A 25615-nucleotide genomic window follows, 5' to 3' on the forward strand; every position below is an offset into this window, starting at 1 on the left:
ATAGGTGCCGAACGGGGACACTTACAACGACAAGTGGTTATTTCGTTGCGTCACTCGATCCGATATGTAGCTCTAAATGCATAGAGCTTGTGTAATGTCGTGCGAAAAAAAGATAAACACGAAAATATTACTTTTACAGCAACCATTGTTATCCACCTGTTCAAATGTAATCACATTAGCTACGATTAAGAATTTCACAATAAAATTCAAATGTAAGTATTTTAAGGGATTTTTATTTCATTGAATTAAGTTATATCCCGTAATAACATGTGATGTAGTATTTTATACATCTATTTTATTTTATTTCATTTTTATTTCTTTTTCAATTGTAATAATTTAATGGTAGTATTTTATAAAAAAATATTAAGTAAATTAGTAATAATAATTTTCTTCTGACAACCTACAGCAATGGCGACAAATCACGAAGACTAGTTATTGCGCGGTATATATGTGGATAGATACGAGTTCATTAGGAACAAACTTCCTAAAACGTTGTTATTGACAACTCCTGCACAAACATAGCATATTTGTACAGTATTGCTTTTTTATTCGACAAATTAATTATATAAAATATTTATGTAATAAGGAATTCAACATGTAAAAATTCTACTTCCCTAAAAAAAAAAAAATATATATATATAAATCCGTAAACAAATGAACCTCCTCCTATTCCCACATTATATAAAACTGAGCTATGCAAATTACTTATACTAAATTAAAGCGAAGCGTCGCATCCCGGATTCGCAGACAGACATTTTGAGAGCACATTAATCAACTTTAACTTGTTCTAAGATCCGACCACATATTTCCATTGTCCCCAATCGCACTGACAGAACTAGCAAGTGAATTGTAAATTGTTCACTGCACCCAAATGTATTTTCGCTCGCTCCAAAATCGGCCCCGATTGAATAAGCAACTGATATCGAGATTCGGGCCACGCCTCGGTAAGCTTGCGTCACATAAATGGTGTTTATATATCATTTGGCTGAACGTGTAAGCGGTGATTAGGTAGGTAATTATATTGATTTATTTATAAAAACAAAAATGAAAATTCGAATTAGAAATTGATGATAATTGATTTGTTTTTGTTTATTGTTAATAAAAACGTAATTCATCGTAATCTACAAGTATGAAATTCTACCACTTGTGTATCCTGTAACCTAACCTAACCTGCATTGGGCCAGCGTGGTTAGAATGAGCTCCAAACCTTATAATGAAGAGGAAATGAGTTCTTCGGACAGTACTAGGACATTTACAATCTGTTTTTACATTACTAAAATTAATATTTTTTCTAAGCTTAAAATCTAGTTTTTATTTCTTCATAAATAATTTCACATGTAATTTTTTGTGTAAGAGAGGACAAACGAGCAGGAAGCTCACTTGATGGAAAGTGATTATCATCGCCCATAGACACCTACAACACCCGAGGGCTTGCAGGTGCGTTTCCGGCTTTTAAAGACAAATATAATAAAAATAATATGTATTTATCATATGTGACCGTTTATATCAATTATTATATTATATAGTAGAGAAAGTAGGATTCACGATCAATGTTACGAACACGGTTGGTATTATAACAAGATAATTATGTTAGGAATACACTAATTGTTTCGATAAATACTATATCATAACTAGTAAAATATTATCAATAATTTAAAAAATAAAAGAAATATTAAGTAATTAATTTTCAACAACAAATAATAACAGTTTTTAACAATATCGTATAACAGAGACGTAATGCTTTATCTTTATTTGGGTGTAAATTAGTGCTGAGAGTCTTATGACCAAGGATTTATTTTAATTTGTTAGTAAAATTTTTGTAAATACTAGCTACCGATTCCAACTTCACACGGGAATAAAGATCTCCATATGACGTGTTTATCGTAAAACAAGCTCCCTCGTCATGTTTTTTCTCGGCATCTTCAATAACCGTCATATTTCATCCAATTTGCACTTTAATGAATTACACAACTAAATCATTCTCATGAATCACTTCGTCCATTTGTGAAAACTTTATAAGACTTTATAGTTTTTGAGCTTATCACTTTCAGACAGACAGACGCGGCGAGTACTTTGTTTTATAATATAAATTTTCTACAGGATAGTAATGATCATATTTCTGACTTAAACTAATATGGAGGATATTACTTTACTTTATACTTTATTGTACACCACACCACAAAGATAAAAATACAAAACATGTATACTGCCTAAATAAATGTACAATTATGGCGACCTTATCGCTACATAGCGATCTCTTCCAGGCAACCAACGGTGTAAGTAATTACAGATAGGATATGAGGTAGGTGGTGGTATGAATAAAATAATATTAATATACAATTAAAACAAAACCAATAAACAAATGTAAATACAAAATACAGGATACAGGATATTGTCTATAAGAAAGACTTAGTTTCGCTAATTTTTTTTATTTCTAGAAACTCTTTTTCTTTTTATGTATATTTTATTCTTATGTGACATAAATATAAGTAGGAGATAATATTTTTAATCAAGTTCCGGTCTTATAACACAGTTATTCGATTGATTCAATGAAAAGTCTTTATATAAGGCTCGACAGATGTCAACAGATCAGAAGTGGTTCAATGTTGAACCATTACTAGACATTGGCATTGTAAGAAATGTTAACCATCGCTTACATCATCAATGCGCCATTAACCTTGGGAACTAAGATGTTATGTCCCTTGTGCCTGTAATTACACTGGTTCACTCACCCTTCAAACCGGAACACAACAATACCAAGTACTGCTGATTTGCGGTAGAATATCTGATGTGTGGTACGTACCCAGACGAGCTAGCACAAAGCTCTACCACCATTTATTCTGTTAATTATGTAATTTGACTTAATTATTTTATGTATCGAATTAATTGTAATCAGTGTTTAGAAATAAGTATAATTACGTGCTATTATATTAAATATACTTTGTTTTCTTATAAATTGGTTTTACTATTTATTTTGTCTCCCGTTCTCTCACATATATATTTAAAAAAACATATAATTTTATGGTTGGTTGATCTCAGTCACAAATTCGTAATTAAATAAATGATTAATTTAAATCATAACACGGCAATCTTTACCTTATATAGAAATTTCAGTAATATCAAGTTAAATTTATAACGGTTCTATATAATAGTGAAAGATGGGGCGTGAAATACGAAAATTTTCTCTCAATTCTGAACCGGAAATAAGTGTGGACCCTCCATCGGTTATGTAAAAGTCGGGCGCAGGAACCAAAAACATCGACAAATAAATTTTCACAAAGGGTACACTTCACTATTGTCCGTCTGTGAGGGGCGTTTTAGTGTAAAGGTGCTTTCAGACGATATCATTACGTAGACACGGAACCTGTGTTTTCGAAAATAATATATATTTTCGTTCCGAGTCTGCAGTTTGATAACACACAAAGCATAACTTAACCAAAATGTTAAATATAAACAACACGATCACTTCACCGCCGAGCACGATATTAATTACATGAACATTAATTTCAATCAAAAGATCAACTTTATTATAATAAAAAAAAAACACAAAGAGCAATCACCACATCACAGCTGAGGCGCCAACCGTGTCTAATGTGAAGAGCCTTCATCGGACAATGGTCAGGACTTCTATTGTTCAATTTGAGTTATTATCTACAGTTTTCCTGCTGCCTGATCTTTACGCCTTAATTTATATGTCTTTGTCTAATTTCAATAGAATAATCATTATTAATATAAAATATAAGAGTTTTTACCATATATTTATATTCTACTATCAAAATTTCCTGTAGTACTGTTTCAGTTTGAACGGTGAATAAGCCAATGTCACAGTATAGATAAAAAGCTTTGAAATGAAATAAAGAGGCGCCTCTGAGAAAATATAACAAGGATGACAAGAACTGTAGGGAATATATGAAACAAAATCATTTTATTAGTATATTACGTATTTAATATCATATATGTATATTGCAAAGTAAGAACGAAGATCTCACGCAAATAACAATATGAGGAATAACTAATTGAAGCGCCAATAGCACAATGGTTTACGGGCTAGCGATGTAAAAGTTGCAGGTTCAATCCTGATCTCTCGGACTATTGTCGTCCCCACTCTTAACAAACGCTTTACGTTTAAATGTAGAGGTAAAAATTAATATTAGTAATTTCCTTACTGGTTTTACACTATATTAGATAATCGGTTTCGCACTGGTAGATACGAAGAGGAGTATTTTGGATAGGATTTGCGTGAAATCCATTTTTAGTGAGCGTCTACGTCGGGGAAGGAGTAATTGTGACAAATTTCAAGCCAATCGGGCGAGTAGTTTAGATGATCTCGTGATGAGTGGTTATTCGCTTATATGTATATAGATTCTCAAAGTGGGATAATGAGGCTGAATTATTACTTAAGCAATTAATATAACATTGGCCGAACTGAAATCCTTCCTACCCCATCCTTTTCTTATTATATACTTTATAAAACATATTCATGTATCTATGTTAGACTATAAGAATTATTATCACAAGCAGCTTTCAAAAAGCTATTAGTTCACTGGTGGTAGGGCTTTGTGCAAGCTCGTATGGGTAGGAACCACCCACTCTCCAGATATTCTACCGCAGAACAGAAGTACTTGGTGTTGTTGTGTTTCGGTTTGAAGGGTGAGTGAGCCAGTGTAATTGCAGGCACAAGGGACATAACATCGTAGTTCCCAAGGTTAACATTTCTTACAATGCCAATGTCTATGGGCATTGGTGACCACTTACCATCAGGTGGCCCATATGCTCGTCCGCCTTTCTATTCTATATAAAAAAGTCAAGTTATATATTTTTGTTAAATTATATTGTATTTGTTAATGTTCACGTTGAACAAAATGTTATTTCGTTGAGAAATTGTAGGGCGTTAGTAGCTATAACATAGTTTAATAGTATTAAAGTTACTGTCGTATATATTTTATGTGATATGTATTAATTGTTCGAATAAATTATAATAATAAATAATACTTTTAATAGAAAAAGAAGCTTATACTAATCAGTATTAGCCAATTCATTTCCGCATCAGCCTTCATGTTTATTACAAAAAATGTATATGATATATTAGTATTATTCCTCCAACCCACTTTACTAATGGCGAAAAAAATTAACCAAATGAATCTTGCCCTAATGGTGTGAGTCGGAACAGAAGTGATAATGAACTTGGATCGAATTTATTCCTTTGAGTTATTAAGCCATATTAAGGCTTTGATTCCTTTTACTTCATCCCTGATACCCTGCCCATGAATAGCGGATTATATCCCATTTTTTTGTCCCAGTAATAAACCACAGGGGGCTTATTATAAGAAGGGAATTAATATTTATTTTATTTTTGATTTGTATGTTTTGTAATTGTGTTTGTGGATGGTAAGTTCTCCTGAAATCTGTTGTGCAGTTTGTTTTAAGTAATGTAAAAAGCGTTTTGAATGTGTGTTATGTACAACTGTTGGGGATCCAAATAAATAAATATAATTAAAGTGTCCCAAGAATGCCCTATGAAAGGTCAACGAGTCGCTCAATAATTAAACCCGCATTTGCTTATGTAAAAAGCCGAGATGAACCAGTGGTTAAAAATGCGTGATTTACCTATGATTAACCTATGATTGTGGGTTCAAATGTGGGCAAGGACCACTTAATTTTCGTGTGGTTAATTTGTGTTTATAATTTATCTCGTGCTTAACGGTGAAGGCAAACATCGTGAGGAAACCTGCATGTGTCTAATTTCACTGAAATTCTGCCTCATGTGTATTCCACCAACCCGCATTGGAGCAGCCTGGTGGAATAAGCTCCGAATCTTCTCCTCAAAAAAGGAGAGGAGGCATTAGCCAAGCATTGGGACATTCACAGACATTCACTTTTGGTTATGTAAATGAACAGTTAGTAATTTCGTTAGACGTTGAAAGGTTTTTCACTAGTTGTTAGTTTGTAAAAAAATAAAATTTATTTGGCATTACTTTACTTTATTAAAATAACTATTAATGAGATTTTATTATTTTTTTATTTCCACGACTTTCTATCAACCTAGTAAAGTCAGTTTTAGTTTGATTAATATAATATATTAGTAATAGTTTAAGATACACAAAATTATTACACAATGAAAAGCAATAAAACAAAGAAGAAATTAAAACGAAACAGATATTTAGAGTACAGTACAGTAACAGCCTGTTAATGTCTCACTGCTAGGCTAAGGCCGCCTCTCCCTTTTGAGGAAAATATTTAGGGCTTATTTCACCACACCGCTCCAATACGGCGTGGTGGAATAAGTTCTAAGCCGTCAAGCACGAGATGAATTATAAAAACAAATAAAGCACATGAAAATTCAGCGGTGCTTGCCCGGGTTTGAACCCATGATCATCGATTAAGATTCACGCGTTCTAACCACTAGGCCATCTCGGCTATAATAGATATATAGAAATGACATAATAAATAATCACACCGTCCAAAAGATTGTCTTGCAGTATAATACCCAGGAAGTTGGTGTTTGGGGTGTCCAGCTCTCCTCAGCAAGTCGTAATGCGTCATGAGATGAAATCGTTGATGACTTTCAAAACAAAATCATGAAAAAAAAAATGTTTAGCTTTTACATTTTCTTGGCTTAATCGTATAGCTAGGTAAGCCAGTTCTTTGGTCACTATAGTCAAAAAGTGTGAAACGATAGTCCTTTTATTATGTTTGTATAATTGTTTTATTTCTATAATATCTACAAAAAGTTTATGAGTTAAATTAATATTTCTCATCTATTTTTTGAAAAATTACTATCTATTATTTCATTTAATCTTTATTTCAGTAACACAATGAGCATCTGATGACGTTACTTTTACTCCGTACGACGCCAATTTCTAGCCGATTTCACTTAGTAGCTTCTACAATACGTTCCCAATTGATGATAGCTTTGTATTCAATTTAATCCTAACATTACAATTCAAAGTGCTCATAAGAACGTTCTCATATGAAGCATATTTAGATTTTGATTTCATGTCCTTTGTGGCTGTAATTACACTGACCCACTTACCATTCTAACTAGAACACTGTAATACATATAATTGCCTAATAGCGTATGTATTGAATGTGCTATTTACTACTTTCCTATGGCAAAGGCGTATACTTAAGAAGATCATTTTCGTTCCTATAACTAAAATTAAAAGGAAATTTGTGATATCTTATTCTCAGTTCTTTAATTATAATTAAATATATCTCCTTGGTTGCAGGGCTTTGTGCAAGCCCGTGTAGGTAAGCCCCATCCACTCATCAGTTTATATTCTACCGCCAAACAGCAATACTTTGTTTCAGCATTGTTGTATTTCGGTGAGTATGTCAGTCTAACTACACAAGGGACATACCATCTTAGCTCAAAGGTTGGTGGCGCATTGCCAATGTAAGGCATGGTTAATATTTCTTAAAGTTCCGATGTCTTTGTGTGGTGGTGACTTTTTACCTTCAGGTGGCCCATTTGCACGTATGCCTATCTTTTTTTATATATAAAAAAAATCAAACGCGCAATTTACTATAGTTAACCATATGTCACAAAAAATATATGGCCAACAGAGGCAGAAAACATAGCTGAAGGTTACATAAGTGATCGTCGGCCGAAATAAGCTCGCGTCCGCACCGACAGCAATTAGGCCATAAATAAGAACTTACAGAGAACTCGTTTGGACCGTCATTTGTACTGTTGTATAAAAAGTAAACTATCAGCCTGTAAACGTCCCACTGCTGTGCTAGGCCTTCCCTCCTCTTTGAGGAGAGGTTTTGGAGCTTACTCTACCACCCTGCACCAATGGGGACTTGTGGAAACACGTGGTAGATTTTCACTTATAAACACAAATTAAGTACATGAAAAAAATCAGTGGTACTTTCGGGTTTAAATTTGGAATCATCAGTAGAGATTCTCGTCTTCTAACTGGGGCATCACGGCTCTCTATATATATATATATATATATATAAATAATATATTGGTCTAGTGGTTAGCTTATACCTTAGAACCCAGATACCAGGTTTGGATCAGGACGATTCAGTAAATGTAATTGTGTTTTTTTGTTAAGAAATAGTAAGTTTCAGCCCGTAGTCATGATTCGCAACGCTGACACTTCTGTAGCTCGGATAGCGCAGTATGGCTCGTGTGCCTTGAGATTAGCCATGACTGAAAAGGCATTCAAGTAAATGGGCATCTCAACCGCTGTTATAATTATTGTACATCTTCATATCAAAAGCCAAATTTATAACATTACATTGCTGAAATAAAAATTATATATATTCTATCGTATATAAATTGAAATATCTATTTTAAAATTCCTATGTAACAATTTTTTATTTAAACTTATTAAAATGTGAACATAGCACCAGAAACTCAAATACATTATATATCTATTATGTATTCAATAATCGCAAGACCTCATTTTAGTATCAAAGTTATGAAATATGTCTTGTATCTCAAAACAACAATTCGAAAATTCCGTAGTTTTCTGTTCGGTGGAAATATGAACAAAAATGGAAATGAATGTTCAAACTCGTTCGTTCGTAAATAGAGTTTATGATACGAAACGAGAACTGATTTGTAGTTCCGCATACATTTCCCAATTAAATTTTAACTTACTTTTGTAGAAACCGATTGCTGAAATAGACTAAGCTAGTGGTGCTATGCGCATAAACTCGCCTTCCTGGGGGGGCTCTCTTTATCCCGGGAATCCTCCTAAGAATTGGATGCTTATAGAAGTGGGTCAATCGTTGAAACGTCATGGTATCATGAGAATTGATCCCGTGACGGCCCACGAAAAGGTGTTGTGGGTACTGTCTTTTAGTGGGTATCTTGGTCATAATTCGTTGCAGAAGGGGCACTTTCGTCTTGGAGATTTGCTCCGCGCAATCCTCATTTTATTCTCAACCTTGCTTGAAGCGCCTTCTGGCCTGTGTAAGCAACATCCATGCACCAGTTGATCAACCACCAAATATCATTTTGTTCCAGTTAAAGCATGAGTAAGCCAGTTTAATTACAAATACAAGACATTATTTCGTCTTACATTCAGCATTTTACTTGGAATCGGTTAAAATTCTCGTCTTCTAACAACTAAAGTATCACGGCTCGTTATATTTGTAATACTATTTCAACAATAAACATTATACAACTTAGTTTCATATTCTGATCTAATACAACTCAGCAGGCGGTTGGTACGATAATCAACGCCTGTGTATACGTTATATTGTACCACAGTGAGTCGCTAATCCACTTACTAACTTTGGTCAATGTTGTTTGCGGGTTTAATCATCTGATCTCGGTAATACAATCGAACTAGGCTTTTATGAGTTAACTTTTCACTCTAGTTATACATAAAATAAATTAGCCAAGAAAACGATGGTGTAAAAATTTCTGATTAATTGTGGATAACTTAATATGCTGGCTAGGATATACGATCGCAGGCAAGCCTACGGTAGCAAATTAACATTTTAAGTGATTTTTGGTTGAATACATTATGTACTTTTTCGAGTTTTTTGGTTGTATTATTGTAAAGCGTTTGCATAACACAAAATTATTGCATAATAATAAAATATATATTTATAGAATAAAATAAATATTGTGCTTGTTTTAAAGTTTAAAGAGCAGTCATCAATTTCAATCAGACTACTAAGCATTAGTAGGATGATACTAAAATTTATTAAGGTTATTATTATGGTCTGATTAGCCACCAACTTCTCCACCACTGTGTTAAATCTAAGTAATTAAAGTATTGCTAAATTTCGTTTTTAAGTTTTATTGGCATAAAATGTTGTTTAGACCGCATTTATGGTGTGATTTATGGTGTGAAGTAACCAAATACTATCAAATGACTTAACAAAAATTTAATCGAAAGTAATTTCATTAAAATATATGAAAAACATAGTTATTTGTATGGAAATATCAAATGAATTCTGTTAATCAAACAAACGTTTCTGAATTTCTATTCCGACTCGTGAAGCGTCAAACGAACCCCGAAGTTTTCATTAAGTTCCAGTTCGAGTAAAAATATGTCACAATTCAAATCCACCATCATTACGAAACTTAACCGCAGATGAAAAACATGAATATTTATTACGTCTATCTGGGGTACAATGCCGGCTCTGTTCTCGGCCATGATTGACAGGTTAATTTACGCCTTGACAGACCGCCAGCCTCCATGTTGAATGACACATTGACTCGCCTGATTCGGATTTCTAAAAATTGTAAATGTTTGCATTAGAAGATCAATGTTCTATACAATATTTAGCGAGCTATTGCGATGTGGTTGAAGTTATATATGAAATGTGTTCGTGTTGAGTGTGATAAATTTCAATATATATAATTTTCAATAAATTGTCAACCAATGTTAAAGGTTTTTATTCCTATTGTAGTTGTAATAGGCTATAGTGTATATAAGATGTAAGCATAATAATTTAATACACCTTGCTTTTTTTTTCTCGCAGTGGAAACCTTCAGAAAGGTACCCGGGTCCTATAGGGGTGGAACCGGGTTATGTGGGATTCTTACACACTAAAACCACTGCGATGGCCGTCCTCAGCACGGATCGTCGAGGCTGCGGGATCGTGTTGATATAACGCATCCACGGCCTCTCCCGTGCTTTGCTCCACACGTGGCTCGGCGGAGCTCTCATCAGGGGGCGAATCTCGCCCCTCCCGCACTCCTCGCTAGTGCGTATGGCAGCGCGAGGCCATCACGGCTACCGTCCTCCACAGGGCCATCTGAAAATAGGACACGTGAGACCCCCACCTCACGCATCCACGGCCCCAGGGTTACGCCCTATCTTTTAAGCCCCGGGCGTCTGGGCTAAGGGAGGGCCGAGACGACGCCGTCGTCGTCTCCGCCGAGCAGGATCGGCCCTTTCCCGTTCCCGCTCCGCTGTCTCCTTCTGAACCATGACGGTCTCACAGAAGGAGGCTACGGCCCTCCACGCCGATTCCCTGCGAAGCATCGCCGACACGATTGCTCGCAGGGACAGGTCTTGTCCTACTTCTCGGACCAGGATCTCCCTCTCCGCACTCCACGCGGGGCACACCTCCAACGTATGCTGAGCGGTGTCCCGGTCCGTACCACAGTGGTGACACATCGCCGTCGATTCGCGTCCGATCTTACACAGGTATTCTCCAAAACAACCGTGACCGGTCATTACCTGCGTAAGTCGGGAGGTGACTCGTCGCTTTCGTCTCATCCAGGCTTCGAAGGCTGGCAGGATCGCTCCAACAACGCGTTTGCGTGCGTACCGTTCTTTACAGAGACACACCATACTAAGTTAATATGACAAGGTTTTTATATCAAAGAGAAAGAGAGAGAAAGCACTGTTTACATTCACATGAGTTAATTGTTGTTTTTTTTTTCAAAATGAAAGAATTATATTATTTAACAAAGACTTTTAGTTTTAATTAATATTTTTTGGGAAGCAAACTGTATAATTACACCGAAATTATAAATAACAATAAAATAACACAAAAACCAATCAAGTTTCCACTAATATGTAATACAAATAAAAAGCAGAAAGTAAGTAGGGAGACAAAAATGAATAAAATTAGAACTTTAAACAATTGTATACGAAACATATTATTAATACTATTATTTTTTAACAAAAAAATGTTAATCATTTATATAAGAGCGAAATAGTAATGGACTAAGTGGGCCTGTCAGACCCACCTCGACGTTTACTGGAGTTCCAATCTGTTTCATATGTACATCAAGTCTTCGATTGTTTAAGTAAGAAAACAGAAAGTTGAGCAGGGTCTCTCGAGACGTAGCGTACTCAGAAATGTTAAATATTGCAGAAAATCACTCCGCGACCTTCTTTAAAGGACAAAAATATTTTTAATGAACATCTGCGTCAAAACCTCCGTCAATGTTTCAATCAAATCAAAATTGTTTATTATGCAACAATTTTCATGTGTCACGTTACTAAAAACATAAACGCCTTTTTCCGCCCCATCAGATTATGAGAGTTAGGGAATAGAGAGTGCACCTGTGTTTGGCCTCACACTTGTGCACTATAATATGTCCTGCGCAATAAATTGGTCGCCGTGGCCGAAATCGGTCCTGAGGACATTATTATTATACGCTTTTACCAGCTGATTAATAATTAAGAACATTTTTTTAAGTTACTAAATTATAAGTTGTTCAAAATAAAACTAAATTGTACTAATTGTCGGTACTAATAGAAAGATATATATATTTAAAAAATATAGTGTAATAAGGTACAAATATTATAGTAGGTAAAAATACAAAATTTTATTAACAAGTATTAGGTAAAGGATTTCTTTAGGCACCTTGAAGTTCACCTTTAAAATTAATATTCGCCTGAGAAAAAGTTAAAAGTAGAATATTCAGTGTCCAATGTTCTTTGTTTATTAAAGAAAAGATTTTACTAAATAAACCCGACTGTGCTTGCTCTCAGAGGCGATTCCTGGACTCGAGAAATTAATAAAAAAAAGGTTTTGTGTTTTAATTACTATTTAAAAATTGTTACATTATTTTAAAAATTGAAGTAAACTGTTTATATTTGGATCTTGTTTGCATAAACATTACACATATGAATTGTTATATAATTTATCACATTCCTAATAGTAAGAAGTAAGAGTAAAAGAAATAATCGTAATAAGTCTACACTATAGCGATGTATTTGATAAAGCTCAAACCTTCATGTTAACAAGATTAAGAAAAAAGTATATATCCAGATGTAGGAGTTTTATTATTAATTTTTCCAGTAAAAAAATCCAAACAATTAAGGAAAGCAAATGAGTTATTATTTCGTCTTGATAAGAAAATAAAATAAATAAAAAGTAAAAAGAAACAAATACAAATGTCCTACTGCTGGATTAAGGCCTGTCCTTTTTGAGGAGAAATTTTGAAGCTCATTGAGCACGAGTTTTAAATTTTATTGAGTGATTAAAAACACAAATTGATGAAAATTCAATGGTGCTTGCCTGAGATTGAAACCGCAAGCATCGATTAAAATTCACGCGTTCTAACCACCGAGCCATTTAGGGCATAAATAAATATAATATACTTGTTTTATATATATATAAAACAGTTTCTATGACATCTGGCCTACTAACCTGAATATGATTATGAAAGCTTTTAAACTTAAGATATTTACAAGTTTTGAACGTGATTGAACTATTACTGGTGGTAGGGCTTTGTACAAGCCCGTCTGGGTAGGTACCACCCACTCATCAGATATTCTACCGCAAAACAGCAATACTTGATATTGTTGTGTTCCGGTTTGAAGGGTGAGTGAGCCAGTGTAATTACAGGCACAAGGGACATATAATCTTAGTTCCCAAGGTTGGTGGCGCATTGGCTATAAGCGATGGTTGACATTTCTTACAATGCCAATGTCTAAGGGCGTTTGGTGACCACTTACCATCAGGTGGCCCACATGCTCGTCCACCTTCCTATTCTATAAAAAAAAAAAAAAAAAATATTAAAATCTAATTAAATAAGTTTTACAAACATTATAATGTCCTCCAGGCCGATTTTGGCCACGGCGGCCAATCTCAAGAGAGATTCGCCAATTGCGCAGGACATATTTTAGTGCACAAGTATGTGCGCAAACACAGGTGCACTCTCTATTCCCTAACTCTCATAATCCGATGGGATAGCAACCGACACAACCGGAAAGAGTTCAGGCGCAGGACCAACGGCTTAACCAGCTTTCCGAGGCAGGGGAGTGTACACATTTCCAACTTCCAGACTCCGGGCTGCTACTGAGAATTTTCTGACAGAAAAACCCAATAACTTTTTATTAGCCCGACCTGGGAATTGAACCCAAGATCTCCAGGTCTGCGGCCTTACATCAAGCCACTAGACCAACGAGGCAGTCACAAACGTTATATTCGTAACGTATTATGTTACTCGTATGTTATACATAAACTTTATATAGAAAATTTGTAGATGTCAAAAAATAACAAACAATATTCATTCTATGAGATTAGTAACAAACAATTTTCTTTTGTTTTTGTTAATGTGATGTTTAAAAAATAGGAATAAACTGAGGATAAATTATTTAATCTAATTATAATAAGTACATTATTAAATATTTAACAAAAACTGACCAATCGGTTATCAACAAAAACTCCCTTACCCTTTTCTAATTTAGACGAATAAGAAAAAAGGCGTCGAGTATTAGTTAAGGTATATTAGAGTGAATAGGCTGTCTCATCTTCGCAATGGTATAATGAGAGTGTAAAAAAGTGACAGCCAATCAAAATAATGTTGTGTTCCTCGGTACACGCTTATGATAGAAAAAAATAAAGCCATCATTCATGTCAACGAGCATCTAGCTTCTAGACGGATTAATAGGAAATTAATATAATTCAATTTGATAACACGCAAATATCACAGTAAACATGTTGACAGATAATATACGAAACATTCACGAAGCCGTTGAAAGTTGATAAACAGTTCACTAGAATGTGAATTAATCGCGTGTCAAGCGAGTCCTCAATCACCCTGTAGATATTGATGGATGAACACGGCAGTTTGGGAACTATCAATCATTGTATCGAACAAGTGAGCAATCGATTATGAATGTACACAATCAAATATTTACATGAAGAAAATTTATAAAGCGCTTTCAACGCTTTAAGAATATATATAAAATTTAAACAATCAAGCGAAACATAACTATGCGAACTAACGATGTATGCTTTATATAATGGCTTAAAATAGTTTTCGCTGACAAAGCGATATCTGACTTCATAAAATCAGATTACATTCAGTATTGGAACGTAAATTAATCACATGTCAATCGTGTTCTCAATCATCCTGTATAGCTGATGGATGAACACTACTTCGGCCACTATCGATCATGATATTGAACAAGTTTGAATGTGTTAATACGAAACCTTTTGCAATTACAAACATTAATTTTAACTATTTAGAATTTATCTGGCATTCAGTCCTGACTTCACACCGGTGAATTTATATTTTATATTAAGTTTTTATTAAGAAAGTAGTCACGTGCCCGTTTAGCTTTCCCATCGGCAACATCTTAGCAACAATCTGGTCCGTTTGTGTATGCCCGTCTAGCTAGGTACCACCCACTCATCATATATTCTACCACTAAACAGCAATAGTTTAGTGTGTTCCGGTTTGAAGGATGAGTAAGGACATAAGGGACATAACATCTTCGTTTCCAAGGTTGGTGGCGCATTCACAACGTAAGGAATTGTTAATATTTTTTACATCGCCAATGTATAGAGCGGTGATGACCATTTAACATCAATTGACCCGTTTGTCCATCCGCCTACTTATAACATAAAAATAATACATGCTCTGGGTATCTATGCTGATAAGATTACGTGGCTTCCACATTTCTAACTACGAAATTGACGAACTTCCATTCTATTATACTCATGTGCAAAATATATACATTCTATATAAGATAAAGGAAAGTCAAATATTAAAAAAACACGCTTCTTTGAATTAGTTTACTGTTTATTTTAATACATTACATTTTTTATAGAAAGTGAAATGGACTGGAGGCGATTATTTTGTTAAGCACACAAAGTTGTCATTCAAAAACTGAGTAATTTGTTTTAAATTTAGCAACTTATAAACATTGGATGTTATCTGGCATGCTGTTGTAAAGGTTTTACATTGTACTTGGCGCCATAAAATATAAACTGACGCTATGAAGTCAAATATCAGGTAAGTTGCTAGCGTTTGATCCTCTCAGGTTTTATGTATCACAATTTCTCAAAAATTCTTAATAATGTTCTAACTTTTCATTAATTTGTAGCGACAGACAATATTTAGTAGATTCAATTCTTTCTTCAGCCTAAGTTATCTAGTACTAATGAAACTAATTAAATGATTTGTCCTGACTAACAACGCACAGCCAACATTACTGATTCTTTTTCATAACGTAAGCATCTACTAATGTCACGTCATAACTACTAAACCAATCATGATGATACTAAACCAATCACTTTGCATACACGTTGTCAGGGAAACAGAAAAGGACATTGGATACGTAACATCTCTCATTCCCCTTTTTGACAGACTTCAAAATCGGGTGAAAGCTTATAAAAAATATTTCAAACGAGTATTCTCACAATGTCATGAAATAATCATTAGTCAAACTGAAATTCCGAAATATTACTTCTTAACTTAAGCCGTATAATTGTAAAGAAACCGTTTCCGTACAATACGTAGCTAAAATGTGTATAATAAATCAAATGTGAAGCGCCTCTCTACAACACATCACACAATGAGTCAGGGAAGCATTAACACTCTCAAATCCGGCTTTTACATTAATGTGTTTATTTATAAGCAATTTCCTTCCCTTGGTGTGAAACATACAGATATATTTTGCGTAATTCAACGCTATTGATGCGACTTTAGTACTGATATTTATTTTTTTATAAGAGGGAACCAAACGAGCTGGAGGCTTATTTTGTGGAAAGTGACTACCACTGTCCATGAACATCTACAACACCCGAGGGTTTGCAAGTGTGTTGCCTTTAAGGAATGAGCACGCTCTTTTCTTAAAGGTTTTTATGTCGGTTCGTAAAAGTATTTTATATCGGTTCGTAAAAGTCGCCGGCTAACATTATGATTTTCATCATCATCATTATGTTTTCATTATGAATTTTACAAATATTAAAAATCAAGCTGTTGTTGATTTCCGTAGAGGTGATTAGTAAAACATTTTAACTATTTATTTATTTTAATAAGATAAAAATAAGCATATATAGTGAAGTACGTCTATATTAGTACTGTACTGTTACTAGCCATTTATTAAACAGATAATCTAAGCCATAAAGAGAATGATTTATACTGGCGTTTCTGACTAGCATAAGGTTCATAATAGTAAAGTCGTTCATCATAATTATAAAATATAAGCAACTTTTGCTCATATAACCCAATACTAATAATAATGATAAGCAATATCAATCTCAAAAATGTCTTATTATTATGTCACCCACATTTTACATCGTAATTTTTAGATTTAAAGATCCTGTTAAATATAGCGTTATTTGATAGATACGTCATTATCTTTTCAAACAAAATGCATATAGTTATACTTCTTCCTGCCCTTATCCCACTACGTGGGGTCGGCACGATATGTAATTTCCTTCCACTTCTCTCTGTCACTCGTCATCTCAATACTTTCCCCTTTAATACACATATTCTTTCTTACGAAATCTATCCCCCTATATCCATCAACATTCATACTCATCACCCTCCTAGTAACATGATTTTCATCCCAACTCATCACATGCCCATACCACGCTAATCTACTACTCTTCAAATTTTCATCTATTGGTGCTACTGTTAGTATTTACCAAAAAATATGACCACGTAATTATATCGTAAATTTAATAAAAAATGAATCGTTCATAATTGAAATAGAGGTCCGTGTGTTTCCAATCACAATAGATGTCGACTGGGACCGATGATAACGGGCGGAAAGTGGCTAATACTCGTGAGGGTGCATTTTTTGATGCACTTCCATTATAACATAACTAAATGTAAAAGGAAACGCTTTTCAAATGCCATTTAATTTCTGCCTGTTATTATATAGCTATACATACATTTGTATTTATCAGGATTAGAATTTCACTTAATGCTCTTTACAGATGTGTACTTGGTAGGGCTTTGGTACAAGCCTGTGTGGATATCTTCGATACTTAGCATCATTGTGTTCTAACAGGCACAAGAGACATAACATCTTAGTTCCCAAGGTTGGTTAGACATTGGCGATATAAGGGATAGTGCCTATTACACTGGCTCTCTCACCCTTGAAATCGGAACACAACAATACTAAGTTTTGCTATTTGGTGTTAGAATAATAATAATATATAATAATAATGTAATAAGTGAATGGTTCATCCTACTCAAATGAGTAAGGATACAGTAATAGTTAAGTTTAATACTACCAACCCGCATTGGAGCAGCGTGGTGGAATAAGCTCAAAACCTTCTCCTCAAAAGGGAGGGGAGGCCTTAGCCTAGCAGTGGGACATTAACAGGCTGTTACTATACTGTAAATAGTAGAACCTTTAAATATCTAAGGAAGAGATTGTAAAGTCAAAGCACTTCTCTAACTGATACGACTATGCAACGGCATACGTCCGTAACCTACCTTTGTCCAACTAAGTTCGCATAGATTCTAAACCTTAATATAAAGTTTACTAGAATTAAAGTCATGTTCGTGTGATGTGTATGACACCAGATAATTTTAAGGTTTGTAATAATTTGTTTGAATTTTGGCTTTTTGACATTGACTATTGAAATGGTACACGTTTTATCTATACACATAATAAAGTAAAGGAAACCGTGTATCATATTGAATAAAATTATCAAAAAATAACGTATGATGAAAAAGATACACGAAAATGCATTTTTTTATATATATAATAAAACCGACTTCGGGGCACTAGTTCGCTAGTTTAGTTTGTAAATAATCGTCCGTTCATAAATTTTTGCCAATTTACAATATGTCTAGTTTTATTATATACTTATTCTTCTGATAAAAAAAAAAACACCACCGTTACCGTTTATATTTATGCATCATTATCGAACAATTCATATACATATGTATGAACGTTAAGTCTATAACTCAAATAAGCATTATGTATGTTAAAATGGCAGATTTTGAAAGATTTCACAAAACACAAACTGTATTCCACGCTAGCGAAGTCACGGGTTATTCTAGTTATTTAAATAAAACAATTCGCATACAAATCCACGTTTTATGTTTTGGATAAAAACATCCTTAGCTTCTTATTAACTACGCAGCAGTGTGAATACAAAAAAAGTCTTAATATTACTGAAAAGGTTTGCATGGGCTTGGATAAATATTGTTCAGACTCATTTCGCCCACGACAATATTTGCCTCAAATATTTTCTTTCCTGTGTGAATAATCAGAGAATGATCTACTTAAATGTAATAAATGCATATGTACATTTATACAGTAACAGCCTGTGAATGTCCTACTGCTGGCTACACTTTTTTTGAGGAGAAAGTTTGGAGCTTACTCCACCACGCTGCGGGTTGTTGGAATACACATGTGGCAGAATTTCAGTGAAATTAGATATATGCAGGTTTCCTCACGATGTTTTTTCACCATCAATTAAGCACATGAAAAATCAGTGGTCCTTGCCAGGGTTTGAACCCACGATAGTCGGTTAAGATTCACGCGTACTAACCACTGGGAAATATTTTTTTTATATTTTACAAAAACATTTGAAATTTTTTCTTTAACTTCGGTTCATATTTGTCAGTTTTTATATATATATTTATATTATATTATTTACATTTATTTTTCATCTATCTTTATCTAAGGCAATACTGTCTGCTATGTAGCATGAAATAAAGATGTGTGAAACTCATTATCGTGATTTATACTAATTTAATTTTAGTATAAAGAGATTTTACCCAAAAAAGCCGTGGCAAAAAAAATCTCAGGCTCAAAATCAAATAGTGTGCCTCTAAGTATTCAATCACAATGTACAACCTGCCTATGATGGATGGATTTCTGATATTAATGTCCAACAAATCCACTAGGAGTAATGCCTGAAGAGGTTCCAGATATTTTGTTCGGTAGAAAAGGAGCTATTTGTCCAGTAGTAGTTTCTGCGTTATTACCAAATAATATATATGTTTATATTTTATTTAGTAAGAACACGTAAATTTTTATGCATTGTACTCCGCAAAAAATTTTGAAAGGAATCTATCCTGTTTTCCACTTGCAATGTTTGACTAATTTCACAATAAATCTTAATTTAACACTTATGGAAACGCGGAATATTTATCGGATATAAAAAAAGACAGTCTCCGGCCCACAATCTATCTATGCAATTACATTTATCTGTTGTTTCGTAAAATACATTAATGAACATACCTTCTGATTTATAATATTAGTAAGTATAGTATAGCTCACAGTAATAATGTCTAGATGGTTGCATTCTTCGGAAATTCTCTCCAACTTTGAGAGCAGGCTTGAGAAAGGTGTGAACACTTCACAAGATGGTCGAACACAAGTTGCTAATAACTTTGGTCAAAGTAATACTTAATAAACTTGAATTGAAGCTTAAATTTAATACTAACATAAATTAAATAATGTTAGCAATTTTATTTTTCGCTTACTGACGAAGTGTGTTGATTCACTCACCCTTAAAACCCAAACAGTTTGGTATAGAACTCAGAACACTCATGTATATTCCAATATTATAGACGTAGTGAGTTTGCTTAATATGATTTCACGCCTTAACTACAACCGATCATCATACAATTTTACATACAAGTTATCAAGGGTACAGAAATGTTCACAGTACCTAGCTTCCTCTCAAACGCGGGAAAAATCGCGATAGTAATCAATATAATACAAAAATAAAGGATTACACCACGATATCGCTGTAATAATTAAAAATAAACTATATTTCACGAATAAGTTTTAAAACAAATACGTCAACGTCTGATATATATCTTGTCTGAGAAAGGTAAATAAGGAATGGGATAATCCAATAAAATTTTCCAATTTCGCCTTTTGTCGGCACCTGTGTCGCTTGCCATTGTGAAATGAATATTTCGCAACAATTCCTATGCAGGTCGAGGCGGAGACCGCGATTTTTATTCTCATATATGAAGTTTTTAAAGGCAAATATATGTACATGATATTGTGGTAAGGAGATTTCATGCCAAACTTTTTTTAGAAGTCATTTTTTTTTTGGATCAATTCAAATCATCACTTATCATTAGCGAGTATTATTAATTACAGTTGTATATAATAATTTAGTGATAATGCGTTGCCATATATATTCCACATCAATCTAGACGATATAAACATTATAATATATATTTTTGGTTTTAATTATCGTTTGAAATTTTGTTTGAAATTTAATGTATATATAGATAAATAGTTAACTTTATATACAATTATATTTTTATTAAGAAATGCTGTTTATAATTATACCAATATCATTTTACTGTATAAATTTAGTTTTACATTACATAATATTTTCCTTATTTTACACCAACGGTCGTGTTTTATTAAGGTGGCCTTAATACCTGTGTTACGAGAATATATAGTTATAGTCAACTGCGCCAGCCAGTCAGTCAATCAGCTTACTAAGCCTTTAAAAAACAGTAAAGGAACCATGTGAGGATGTAAACACAGTGTGTTAATAATTATAAAATGAGAAGTTGAAGTAAAATGAATGGAAACGTGGGTATTACTTTCTTACCTTCAAGTCATATATTTTTCACTTGTCTTTATATCCCAAGCTAAAACTACCGGGGCTGGCATAATTTACATAGGTTCCTTTTATACTATAGTTTAGTACTAAGGGAATATTTTTTTAAGAATTAAACTCCCAAGATTCTTTATTTTTGAAGATAAATCTTTGGAAATTGTTATATAGCAATTCAGAATTATGACGAGAGCGAATCTGTTAATGTTGTTAAAACGATAGTTATAAATAAAAAACGTTCCAAATTTAAATAATATCATATAACATTAAACACATCGCATATTGTTTACTTTAAGTTTCATTACATTTGGACCGTTTTAATAGTCTCTTAAATAACACGTCACTTAGATTCACTCGAACAATATCGTCTATACTCTCTTAGAGCACTTAAGCACTTGAGCGCTTTCTAACAAATAATTACTCGTTATTTGACGCTTAAAACAATTGTTCTAATGCCTTCACTGGCACTCAGGCTTTTATACTTAGCGTGATTAATAAGGACTAACACACCCAGTGTTAGACTCATTGTTGTTAAATCTAATGGAAAGTGATAACCTTTAAATGGAAATCACGGAAAAATTAGATGTAAAAAGTATTTGAAGTCAATGTCTGAGTCCTACAGATATTTACTTTGGTACTTTTTTGCAATACCATAGTTTTGTGTTAGGTATTAATTTACTAATCTCAATGGCCTTCATTAAAACATAACCATAAGATCGTATGCGCATCAAGCAGTGCTTCTTTCAGGCCATTCTTTTCTTTTTAAATATCAGTCTTCTAGATAGTATGAAATAGGAAGCATGCTATCTCACTTGTCCAAAGGTCCCATTTAATTTTACAAGGTACACTCTCACTCATTCTTTTATGGAACATAATATTACATGTTCATATCTTTCCACCATATCACAAATTATGGTTATTGGGGTTATACTGTTAACTCCAATAGATATATAACTATCTCATGTTAAATTTTTCTCTATCTCTATTTAAATCAGTCCTTTATAATGTTTTTCTTTAAAAAAAAGTAAAGTAACAGCCTGTGAATGTCCCACTGCTGGGCTAAGGCCTTCTCTTTTTGAGGAGAAGGTATTATCTTATTCCACCGCGCTGCTCCAATACGGATTGGTGGAATACACATGTGGCAGAATTTCAGTGAAGTTAGACACATGCAGGTTTCCTCACGATGTTTTCCTTTACCGTAAAGCACGAGATGAATTATAATCACAAATTAAGCACATGAAAATTCAGTGGTGCTTGCCCGGGTTTGAACCCACGTTCATCGGTTAAGATTCATGCGTTCTTACCACTGGGCCATCTCAGCTTGGAAACTGAATTGTTTAATAACCTGAAAGTACTTTTGACCGTTTTTCAACCATACGGTTCATCTCAATGTTGGAGGTATTATTGTAAACAAAAGTGCGCAAAAACAGGGGTATATTCCCATGTCCATGGTGTATTCTCTCATTCTCATAATTCGATGAAACGACCATCCATCATGATCAGAGACAAATGGGGCGCAGGACCAACGGCTGAGGGTATTATCCTAACTTAATGCAGCTAGTCTGAATTTCTTGACAAAGAAATCAATAAAATTTTCATTCGAATTGAGATTTGAACAAACAACCTTGAGATATGCAACCTTATAAACCAACCACTAAACAATCATGTGAAATCCTTAATAAACTTTTATTTAACCGATATAAAAAGAACCTTATATGTAATTAACGAGAGTGTGTGTAATATTACCAAGCTTCAATGAATTGCATCCAAAAGATTTTAAGGAAAATTATTTTTTTGCATCCATTTTAATAAAAATGCATCCAAAAATAATCCTTTTAAAATATATTTATCATGCACTCAGCTCTCTTTCCACTTAATTTATCAAATTATTTTGAAAAAGAATATTCTAGAACTTCATAGTAGAGTTCATGTAACAGCTTGTATATGTCCTACTGCTGGGCGGAATATTAGAACTTATTTCACCATGCTGCTCCAATGCAAATGACACATGCACATGATTTGAACCCGAGATCTTCGAAGATTCACGTGTTCTAGCCAATGGGCCGACTCAGCTTTTTTATAATATTCATAAGGCATGAAATAAATATCGTATCGATCATTTCAGACGAACGAACTTTCATTGAAGATTAAGGGTCGTAATGCGAAATCAATTTTAGGGAAAATACAAAGCAATGGGTCTTTTTCGTTTGGTTGAAAAGGGTCCAAGGGTAATGCCTGATATACATAATGATCAGCGAATTCTATTTTTAATACAACTAGATGAATACAATCGTTTTATCATTGCGGGATATTTTATTATATTTATTCCGGGATAGTTTTTACTCGTTGTAATGAGTATGCCACTTGTCTATGTTCAAAATTTGATGATGATGATTTTAGACAGATATCTGTGTATGTATATTGTAGTCATCTTATATGTTTAAATGTTGTTCAAATATGTTGTAGCATTCATAGAGGTAGACAGGTCCGTCTTCTCCTTTGGCCACTTTGGACTTGTGCCCAGGGCCCCACGATCGAAGGGGGCCCCGGCCTGCCTTAAATATAATCTTTATTTGCAGCTACCGTATTATTTTACACATTATTTCCCGATTCAATGAAAAAATATTTGATTTCCAGTACTATTTAGTTTTCAAGTCTCAAATTTATGAAATATTATGTTTCTAGATTTCTTGATTGAAAGAAATTTAATTTGCCAACTATTAAAACATAAAATGTGATGAAATGCGGCAATGACATTGAATAAACATCTCATTACCATACTAATTACGCCGAAAAACTTATCCAGGGTAAACTAAATACCAATATTTTGTATTTATAATACAAAAATGAGATATTTTTTAAACTCTTACCTACACAGACGCCCTGGGATTTTTATGTACCCAGGGCCTTATGCTTAATTTGGCACTAGCTGTAGATATGTAGGTGTCAGGTTCAAGCCGAGGTATAAATAGCAGTCTGGATTTAGACAGTCGTTAGATTTTTATGCTTAAAAACACTTAAAACTGTTGTTCTTGAGACTGATTTCTGACTTCGATCGAGTAGACTCGTGATTTTGTATGATTATTAGTACGCCATGAATCCTGAATTACCCAACCAAGATTATGATCGCTATTGCTCCCTACCCTATCGCTCAGCCATTGCGATTATGACGCCTTCATATTTAATACTAGTAGTTCATAACATTAGAGCGTTCAACTAAATAAACTAAAAAGGCCTTTAGCTTTATAATAATAATACAGATTTAATATAGATACAGATTGTTATTTAAAAAAAAACAAAATTAACAAACTAAAACTTTAATAACAAAATTAAAAACTTTTTGTGTGATACCTTTTTACTCATACTTTAAACATTGAGATATTCCATTAAAATTTGCACTTAAAATTTTATACCATTCGGGCCTATTTTGTTGACTTATTAAGACTTAATTGGCTTTTAATATTTAATAGAACATGATTATACCATTATTATATAAGTAATAAATTTAAAAACAATGAATTAACGATATAGATATATTATAGTACACTCTAAAACGTTGGACATGTTTGATCAATAAACCTTTAATGGACGAAATAAATATTTAAAACATATAACCTTTCTTATTTATCTTAAAGGAAAATATTTTGATCATACAAAAAAGTTTCTAAGTTAAAATGACAAAATAATAATCTTTTTTTTTTTACTTTAAGAAATATATTATTGTAGATATAATTATACATTTATTCTAATCAAAACATATTATTCAGTATTTCATTGAATTAATTTGAATTGCTCGGTTGAGTAGTCATCGGGCGAAGTCGACACAAAATGGCGTAGAATCAATCTCAATTTTCAACGTTTTGTAAGTAAAGTGGCAGTCGTTTTGAAGGCTTTCTTTAAATTTGGTCGTTAGGTACAGGACTTGCCTAAAACGATCTGCGGAGAAAATATTTTACAGCAAACATTTTGATACAGAATTGGTATTATGTTTTTGAAGAAAACTTGTTTATTTTCACTTGTTCTAAAATACAGTTTTATAAAAATATTTGTTTAGAGGAATATAATATATAAACTTCATGGTGAATCATACAATATCCTTCCGCTTTATTCCAGCTTGAACATTTTACCCCCAGACCAAATAGCTTCTAAGCAACATTATTCCACACATAGTATTCGCAAGCCGCGACCGGTGCGTACTACTTATGCGAACTGCCAAAAATTTTTTTAAACATTCTGAATATAAATTCATATTTATTAAAAATACAATACATTACTTATTAGTTGTTAACCACGAACGATTCATACGATTCGACACGAAATAAAAGTATAAAGTGATGATTTACGTTATACCATAAGAAGGATACAGTTAAATAATTCTATAAAT

General features: G+C 33.4%; 2 protein-coding genes across 4 annotated transcripts in view; one reads left to right on the forward strand and one right to left on the reverse strand.

Annotated features, from left to right (window-relative positions):
* The window catches only part of LOC126769404 (uncharacterized), a 368776-nt gene that overhangs the window by 216025 nt on the left and 127136 nt on the right, over positions 1-25615 (reverse strand). Inside the window, exon 9 of one of the 3 annotated variants that reach the window (XR_007669365.1) lies at positions 17941-17959. The exons of the other annotated variants lie outside the window; for them this stretch is intronic. The gene's annotated coding sequence lies outside the window, so the exon portion shown is untranslated. Of the gene's footprint in view, positions 1-17940; positions 17960-25615 lie in introns of those variants that run through there. 3 annotated transcript variants of the gene reach the window in all.
* The window catches only part of LOC126769612 (uncharacterized), a 553155-nt gene that overhangs the window by 70607 nt on the left and 456933 nt on the right, over positions 1-25615 (forward strand). The gene's annotated exons all lie outside the window — the stretch shown is intronic.

Source organism: Nymphalis io, chromosome 7 (genome assembly GCF_905147045.1).
Source record: "Nymphalis io chromosome 7, ilAglIoxx1.1, whole genome shotgun sequence".
Classification (NCBI taxonomy): domain Eukaryota; kingdom Metazoa; phylum Arthropoda; class Insecta; order Lepidoptera; family Nymphalidae; genus Nymphalis; species Nymphalis io.